The sequence below is a fragment of the Theropithecus gelada genome, chromosome 9, assembly GCF_003255815.1.
Source record: "Theropithecus gelada isolate Dixy chromosome 9, Tgel_1.0, whole genome shotgun sequence".
NCBI lineage: Eukaryota > Metazoa > Chordata > Mammalia > Primates > Cercopithecidae > Theropithecus > Theropithecus gelada.
In genome coordinates this window covers 110570711-110580681 of record NC_037677.1, presented here as the reverse complement: position 1 = coordinate 110580681, position 9971 = coordinate 110570711, and positions in this window count along the sequence as shown.

The window sequence follows — 9971 nt, the reverse complement described above, 5'->3', positions numbered from 1 at the left end:
AGCAGGAAGGCAGCTGTGGGGCTACTATGGTTTGAATATTTGTGTGCCTCCAAATTCATGTTGAAACTTCATCCCCAAAGCAACAGTATTGAGAGAGGTGATGTCTTTAGGAGGTGATTAGGCCATGAGGCTCCACCCCTCAAGGATGTGATTAGTGCCTTATAAAAGGGCTGGAGGGAACTAGTTAGGCCCCCCTTTTTGCCCTTCAGCCCTTCTGCCAAGGGACACAGCATTCATCCCCTCCAAAGGACGCAGAGACAAAGTGCCATTTTGGAAGCAGAGGACAGCCCCCACCATAAACCCAGTAGGGCCTTGATCTTGGGCTTCCCAGCCTTCAAAATTGTAGGATATGAATTATCATTGCTGATCAATTATCCACTCTGTGGTATTGTGTTAACAGGAGGAACGGACTAAGACAGAGACCGTGATGTGTCTGGTCCAGGAGGCCCCAGCTGCGGGACACTGGAGGGGTAACCTGGAGGTGTCTCAGGTTGACGAAGGGGTTATTGGGGATGGAGATATATTTGCCCCATCAAAGGAACTCCCCCTCACAGGGGAGAGGGGCCAGCGGGGGTTTCTGAAAGGGCCCTGCAAGAGCATCAGCCTTAACAGTCTGCCAGGCACAGGAGCAGGGCCCAACTTGGGATGTCCCATTGCAATAGGAACCGTCTTCTGCCTCCGCTTCTCTTTCTCTGATGCCCTTTGACCCTCCACCTGGCAAGCAGTCAGGAAGAGAGTAAAAACCCATCAGGCTTCCCACCCAAAAAGAGTTCCACCCTGGGGAGGGAGGGAAGACATTCCTTTTACTGAATTGAGACTATGTTTGGGCCTTCAAGAGACTGCAGGAAGGCCTGAGTGATGCAGGTGCCAGCAAAGATGACCCTTACTATATAAAACTTGAAGACAACAAGAGAGGAAAAGTCAAATTGTGTTTTGATCACAATCCAAATGTCAAGCGAGTTTTTGTGGGTTTTCATATAGATTAATTTCAGAATAATTATTCTAACTCTGCTCCACTGTGCTCTGTGTAAATTGCTTCAGGGAAACATGATCAGCTTGCTTAGTAGGCAGCGAATATCTTGGCAGTGACACAGGTTTTAGAATCAACCCCATCTCCCCAATTCAGGCAATTAAGTCTTATTGGTCTCCATTTAGATGAACAGGACAAGCTTCTGTAATTAAGATATTGTTGTCAACTTGGAATGTCTGCCCAGCTAAAAAACGCAATGTGTAATTTATTGTGACTGCTTTTCATTGAATGAGCTAGAAGAAAAGTAAATTAGCCATAAATTTAGAGAGATGGCACATAGTGATATTTTATGGAAACTGTCACATTAGCAGTAAGAGAAAAGGCCAGGTCCCCAGAGAATGCACAGGAGAAAAATTTTACTCTGTGAAGCTCCACCAAATGCTATGAGTGTAAGAAACTCTGGGGTGAGCATCAGAGACATAAAGACTGGTGTTTCCAGTTCTCATAAGGGAGAAAGAAATTGCTAAGCCAAGGCTCTGGAATCCTCAAGGCTGGCCAAGGCTACACCAGTTCAGGCACTCAGCAGAGAACTAACGGAAATGCATTAGTGCTGTTGTGGCCCTCGCACATGACTTGCCAGGTGGCTCAGAGGGAAAACTCCCTGGAGGTTTGCTGCTTTACCTTCAAGTCTGGGCTGATGCAATCCCTGGAGGTCTGAAGCCAGCTCGGGCTGCTATAACAAAATACCATAGACTGTCTAGCTTAAACAACAGATAATTATTTCTTACAGTTCTGGAGGCTGGGAAGTCCAAAATCAAGGTATGGGCAGATTGTATTTCTGGTGAGGGCTCTCTTCCTGGCCAGCAGACAGCCTCCTTCTCAACATATCCTCACATGGCAGAAAGAGGAAGTTCTGGTTTATCTTCCTCTTCTCATAAGGGCACTAATCCCTTGGGGCCTTGGGGCTTGCTTTCATGACCTCATCTAAACCTAATTACCTAATACCACATTGGGGCTTAGGGTTTCCGCCTATGAATTCTGGGGGACACAAACACATAGTAACTATCCAGGGTGCAAATAATAGGCCCTCTGTTGGATGCTTTCTGAACTTTACCTTCACCAGCACCCACTTATGAATATAGATGATTAAGACTGGGCTGTTTCCTTTCCCACACTCCAGCCTTTCAGGAGACAAAATGGGGAAAAGAAGAAAAGCCTTAGTGGCACCATCAACAAGGGCCCTCAAATATTATTTGTTGGGGTACGTGAGTCTGTATTTGTGTTTTATTCCGAAAAGGAATAAAGGTGGCTTGCAAAGATAAAAACACTAGTCTGGAAGACAGACGAGGTAACAGGACAGCAAGGGTAGGGACAGAAGATGGGGCCAAGTCTTAAAATAGAAGGCAAATTAAATCTATTTTGCTTAAGTAGGGAACAGTGCCACTTTTTCTGGGAAGCCAATGGCATTCTGTTCCATCTCTCTTTTAAATTAAAAGTTAAGTAGTGTTAGTCTCAATTTAGGGGCCTGCATCTCGATGAGTTTGTTTTGTTTTGGTTTTTTGTTTGGATCCCTGACCTAAAATCTCTATTTCAATACGAAAAGCAGGCTCCATCACAGCCCATTGACAGTTTTCTTGTCACTACCTTCCTCTTGGGATCTTTGGTGGGGAACTTGGCAACTCTTAAGGGTAGCAGAGGAAGTCAAAGGTTAGGAAAGAATTGGACAGTCTGTACAATACGAGAACTCCATATTTTAAAGAAGAAAATTCTAGAAAGAATGTTCATTTTACCTCTAGCATTTAGATGGCTCAGGATTTAATTATTTTCTGGAAGAGAGTAAGACTAGGTAGGCATCCTCCAGTAAAGCCAAAATCTCCATAAATAAAACGGAATTATGCGGATAACGGACTTGACTTTTTGCTTTGGCTGTGTGAGTACAGTGAAGCAGAGCAGTGTTTATGTCAATTTTGTGATATTTTTATTTGGCAGAACAAAGGCTATCTTTTATTTCAACCCCAAGACTTGTTTGCCAAGATTATCTTTATTTAAGTGCTCTGTGTTCATAAGCAACACTTCTGTAGTCTCATATAGAATGGTCACTTTCAGTCCCTAGAGTTAAAAACAAAACAAAGCAAAACAAAAATCAGGGAAGTTGAGAGGGAAGTTATGCAAGTATTATATAAATAGTGTCTAATGATTCCCCGCTATCTATAGGGTCAAGTCTAATTTCTTAGCCAAGGAGGAAAGAATTTCTTGCATTCTGACTCTTCTAACTTGGTACCTCACTCTTCCTCCAAAAACGTCCCTACAGGGACCTTTGGGCTCCGGGTAAAAATCTTTGTCTGCTGTTTCAGCGGGAGTTGCCCATACTTACCTCCTCAGGCATGAAGTCTGTGGCCTTTGCCTGGAAATGCCAGGGAATTAATGCCTCTCCTCCTCGGTTCCATGAGCATCTCTCCACCAACACTTGCTGGCAGTTGATGGATAATTGTCTGGCCAGTTTCCCTGCCGCTCAGCCTCTCAGGGGGAATCACTTGGGATGGGTGGTGTTAAGGGCTAAATTGTGTCCCACCAAGTTCACATATTGAAGCCCTAATGCCCAGTACCTCAGAATGTGACTGCATTTGGAGATAGGACCTGTAAGGGGGTGATAAGTTAAAATGCAGTCGTTAGGGTGGGCTCTAATCCAATCTGACTGGTGTCTTTATAAAAAGAGGAAATTTAGACTCACAGAGAGACACCAGTGATGCAGTTGCACAGACCAGGAAAGTCAAGGGAAGAATTTGATTTCAGGAGAAATCAAAGGTACACCTTGAACATGGACTTCCAGCCTCAAGAACTGTGAGAAAATAAATTTCTGTTGCTTAAGTTACTCCGTCTGTGGTATTTTGTTATGGCAGCCTCCGCAGATGAATACAGGTGTCCCCCATAAAGACTTCCGTTTCCACCAGGCTCCTGTGATCACCCTCTCCATTCATCACAATTATTTTCTGTGGTGTTCAGGCCAGGCGTGGTAGCTCACGCCTGTAATCTCAGCACTTCGGGAGCCCAAGGCAGGCGGATCACTTGAGCTCAGGAGTTCAAGACCAGCCTGGCCAAGGTGGTGAAAATCCATCTTTACTAAAAATACAAAAATTAGTCGGGCATGGTGGCATGCACCTGTAGTTCCAGCTACTCGGGAGGCTGAGGCAGGAGAATCGCTTGAACCCAGGAGGCGGAGGTTGCAGTGAGCTGAGATTGCATCATTGTACTTCAGCCTGGACAACAGAATAAGACTCTGTCTTAAAAAAAAAAAAAAAATTGGCCGGGCGCGGTGGCTCAAGCCTGTAATCCCAGCACTTTGGGAGGCCGAGATGGGCGGATCACGAGGTCAGGAGATCGAGACCATCCTGGCTAACACGGTGAAACCCCGTCTCTACTAAGAAATACAAAAAATAGCCGGGCGAGGTGGCAGCGCCTGTAGTCCCAGCTACTCGGGAGGCTGAGGCCGGAGAATGGCGTGAACCCAGGAGGCGGAGCTTGCAGTGAGCTGAGATCCGGCCACTGCACTCCAGCCTGGGCGACAGCGCGAGACTCCGTCTCAAAAAAAAAAAAAAAAAAAATTATTCAGCATTCATTTGAAAATAAAAATTTATTTTACTTGACTCTTCATACTTTATTTTTTTCTCTCCAAGTCTTCATTTGATCATGAACCAAAGCTTTATTGAACACCACAATGCACTGGGTCCTGTTTGAAAGCAAGTGGGTTGCTAGATTCTCCACTTCAGCTATGAATCCACTAAAGAACCAAACAAAGCCTTCAACACCACAGGGCTTAGAAAAGCGATGAATTCTCTTTTTTTTTTTTTTTTTTTTTTTAAGACAGAGTGTCGCTCTGTCGCCCAGGCTGGAGTGCAGTGGCACGATCTCGGCTCACTGCAAGTTCCACCTCGCAGGTTCATGCTATTCTCCTGTCTCAGCCTCCCGAGACAGGCGCCCGCCGTTATGCCCACCTAATTTTTTTGTATTTTCAGTAGAGACGGGATTTCACCGTGTTAGCCAGGATGGTCTCAATCTCCTGACCTCATGATCTGCCCTCCCCGGCCTCCCAAAGTGCTGAGATTACAAGCGTCAGCCACCGCTACCGGCTGATGAGTTCTCTTTTTAAAAGTCACTGTTTTGGCCGGGTGGAGTGGCTCACACCTGTAATACCAACACTTCGGGAGGCCAAAGAGAGTGGATCTCTTGAGGTCAGGAGTTCGAGACCAGCCTGGCCAACATGATGAAACCCCTTTTCCACCAAAAATATAAAAAATTAGGCTGGGCCCGGTGGCTCATGCCTGTAATCCCAGCACTTTGGGAAGCCGAGGCGGGCGGATCACCAGAGGTCGGGAATTCGAGACCAGCCAGACCAACATGGAGAAACTCTGTCTCTACTAAAAATACAAAAAAATTAGCTGGGCGTGGTGGCACATCCCAGCTACTCCAAAGGCTGAGGCAGGAGAATCGCTTGAACCCAGGAGGCGGAGGTTGTGGTGAGCCGAGATGGAGCCATTGTACTCCAGCCTGGGCAACAAGAGGGAAACTCCGTCTCGAAAAAAAAAAAAAAAAAATTACTTGGTGTGGTGGCACACGCCTTTGATCCTAGCTACTTGGGAGGCCGAGGCAGGAGAATCACTTGAACCCGGGAGGCAGAGCTTGCAGTGAGCCGAGATTGTGCCGCTGCACTCCAGCCTGGGCAAGAGAAAGAGAGACTCCATCTCAAAAAAAAAAAAAAAAAAAAAAAAAAGTTACTATTTTTCTGATTGTTAAAGTAATTGGAATTATTAAAGAATTTGGAAAATATATAGAAAAGCATAAGTATGAAAATAAAAATTACCCATAAAGGCCCCTGCCTAGGGAGAGTTGCTGTTAAGATTTTGAAGAATTGTTTTCCAATCTGATTTTGAAAATATATGTCAGGAGCATTTCCCCTGTTGTAAAGCGGCTTTTAAAAATCATTAGTAATATTGTGATAACATTCTATTGTATGGATTTACTTTATCTGTCCATCTATCTATCTATCTGTTTATCTATCATCTGTCTACCTATGTATCCATTATCTATCTTTCTATCTATCTATCTAGTCTACCAGTCTCTATCTATCTGTCATCTGTCTATCATTTGTCTACCTGTCTATCCATCTATCATCTGTCTACTTGTCTATCATCTATCTACCTGTCTATCTACCTATCATGTCTATCTATCTATCACATTTACCTGTCTATCATCTGTCTACCTATCTATCTATTATCTATCTATCTACCTATCATCTGTCTGTCTATCATCTCTCTATCATCATCTACCTATCCATCTACCTATCATCTGTCTATTATCTATCTATCTATCATCTGTCTACCTATCATCTATCTATCTACCTACCTATTATCTACCTGTCTGTCTATCTATCTATCTATCTATCTATCATCACTCTATCTACCTGTCTATCATCTGTCTATCATCTGTCTCTCTATCTATCATCTGTCTATCTATCTATCTATCTATCTATCTATCTATCTATCTATCTATCTATCATCTCTCTATTATCTGTCTACCTGTCTGTCTATCATCTATCTATCATCTGTCTACCTATCTATCTATCATCTATCTACCTATCTACTTGTCTATCTATCATCTATGTATCTATGTATCTATCTATAATCTATCTACCTATCATCTATCTATCTATCATCTGTCTACCTATCTATCATCTCTCTCTCTCTCTCTCTCTATCTACCTATCATCTAGCTATCTTTATCTATCATCTGTCTACATGTCTATCTGTCTGTCTACCTGTCTATGTATCATCTGTCTACCCGTCTATTATCTATCTGTTCTATCTATCTATCTAATCTATCGTCTACCTGTCTATCATCTATCTATCATCTATCGTGTCTACCTGTCTATCTATGATCTGTTTATCTATCTATCTATCTATCTATCTATCTATCTATCTATCTATCATCTGTCTACCAGTCTATCTATCTATCTATCTATCTATCTATCTATCTATCTATCTATCATCTGCCTATCTAGCCGTTCACCTGTTACTCGACATCTGGCTCTTTCCAATTGTGTTTATTACTATAATTATTATTATTATTATTTTGCTTTGTTAAGTAGCCTGGCTCATTAACTCTCTGTATAAATCTTTGTTCAAATTTCTGATAATTTCCTTACGATAGATTCCAAGAAGGAGACTATAGGATCATGAGAGATAACCTTTGCGGTTTTTGAAAGACATTACTAAATTGCTACCCTGGGGTGATTACACAAACCAGATGTGATTTTTACTATAAGATAACGAGGATATACTAAGGGTTCTTCTGCTGCTTAGATTCGATAACCCCAAACTTAAAAGAAGAAAAACATTGTAAGAGAGTCTTAAAACTTCTGAATAATATTGGAAAGTTGACTACATTTTTGTTACTGCATCTTAATTATGATAGAAATTGTTAAGCTTGTCCCAGTCAAGATGCAATATAAAAAACTGAGGTTTTTTAAGTCTAGAATTTTAAATCTAACATAAAATGTAGAAGGACTCTTAGAAAGCACCTGCCAATTTTATAGATGATGAACGTGCAGCCAAGGGAAGTGGATTTCTCAAGATCACGCAGCTGCTAGTCAAAGAGCTGGTATAGGTATTCCTAACTCCCAAGTACTGGTTATAGTAATTTCTTTTAGGAGATTCAAGTCAGGGCAGCACCTAGCAATAATGATATGACTTATGCCTAAACATTTCCAGCCAGGGATATCCTTGAGTTGGCTGTTCATAAATGGTTTTCCAAACACATTTTATTAATTGGCTAGTTAGAAGAACAGTGAATTACAAAGACGATACTGAAATAATGAGCATGTCTAAATAAGAGGTACTATTGGAAACAAGGGTCGCCTGCTGCAGGAACTACCATGGCTTTGCCTTTGGAGAAAAATGAGAATTTAATTCCTTTTGGAGCTTTTGAGTGACTGAGGAAAGTCCTATGCTTACCTCTTTTCTCAGGTTTTTGGAATGAATAATGAGCGAGAAGTTAAGCTTTGCTCTGCTTATCTTGCAGCCTGGGAAAAATGGGTTGACTGTGCAAGGAAGGCTGGCACGGCAAATGCATTTTCTTCCTTGTTTGAATGTAGAGACTTAAAATCCTCAGAAAACTGAGTTCTATACCAGCACTGTCCAATAGAAGATAATGTAAACCATGTATACAATTTTAAATTTCCTTTTTTGAGACAAAGTTTCTCTCTCTGTTGCCCATGCTGGAGTGTAGTGGCACGATCTTGGCTCACTGCAACCTCTGCCTCCCAGGTTCAAGCAATTCTCATACCTCAGCCTCCCAAGTAGCTGGGACTACGGGCATGTGCCACCACACCCGGCTAATTTATATATATATAAATATATATAAATTATGTATATTTATATATATAATATATATAGGAATATATATAAAATATATATATAGGAATATATATAGAAATATAATTAGGAGAACTAATTTTAGTAATATATTCTGTTTACCGCAATATATCCCAAATATTGTCATTCAACGTGTAATCAATATAAACATTGTTATTGAGCTATTTTTTTTGGTCATATTAAATCTTTGAAATCCAGCGCCTATTTTTCACTTACAGCCCATCTCAGTTTGGACTGGCCACATTCCAAATGCTCAATAGTCATGCGTGGTAAATAGCCTCTGGGTGGGACAGCATGGACCCACACAGCAGAATTCAGTGTCAGGTGAACCCAAGCCTGAGGGTTTTCTTACCATAGTGGAAGAATAAAAATGATGATATGGTCATTTTAATCTCTTTTAAGTGTCTCCCAGTCATTGTGTCTTAAGTCAAAATTAAGAAGGGAGAGAGAGAGAAAGAGAGAGACAGAGAGAATTAAATTAGCCTCAGCTGGGTAATTTTGCACACTTGGCTGACAGCTTGAATTCATGTCCCTGAGCGCCAACAGTTCATCTACTGCTGACCTTGTGGCAACCACCTGAAGGCCACTCAGTGCCCCCACTACCATCAGTCACACCCAGAGAGGCCTTGCCAGGGAGAGGAGTTGCAGGCTTGGTTCTAGAACAGGATGCTACAAATGGCAGAGATTTTTCTTATCAGGGACTCACAGTCATAGAAAGAAAGTCTCCTTGTTCAGGGAGGGTTGCTTTTGTTTGCTTTTTCTTTTCTCTTCTAGCTGAAGGGAGTTCCTGGGAAAGATGAATGCCATTGGAAGCGGAAATTCTTGCCAGTAAGAAAAAAACCTGCCCCATCCACACGCTTGCCCCACCCAAGCAGCTATTCCAGCTTCAAAGGACTAAGCAACTGGCCCAGCCCCTCCTGCTCCAAGCTGCCCCAGGGCCAGTCCAGGGAACACTGGGCCAGGCCTTGCCGAGAGGCCTGTTCCCTTCATTTCCTCTCCCGCGAGAAGGGGCTGCATTTACAGCAGCTGTGCCCAGAGCCGCCCTTGCTGATTTAGATCAGGGATGACAAGGCAGGCTAGGAAAACCTTGATACTCAGATTCTTCAAGTAGGGAGGCCTTGCAGCAGGAGGGACTGAGGAAGCTGGGGGAGCCCTGGCAACCACCATGCCGGAGAGGAGGGTCGGCAGAAGCAGAGGGTCTGGCACGGGTCCTGCAGCTTGATAAAGGGCAGAGCTCGGAACTGAATGCATCTCTGACTGGCAGCAACATTTCAGTCTGCACTGGCCACATGCTGAATGCGGAATAGTCACATGTGGCACATGGCCTCTAGATTGGACAGCACACATCTATACGGTAGGGTTCAGTCTCAGGTGGACCCACGCCTGAGGGCTTTGTTACCAAAGTGGAAGAATAAAAATGATGAAATGGCCATCCTCTTGTGGCCTGTCTTCCTTCTCATTCATGCAGCGCCTCCGTGTAGAAGTCGAGCCTTTTCTGTGACTTACTGCTGAACTATCACCATGTATTTGTGGGTGTTGGGAGTAGGGGCTAAGAGGGAAGACTGTGTATGGGAA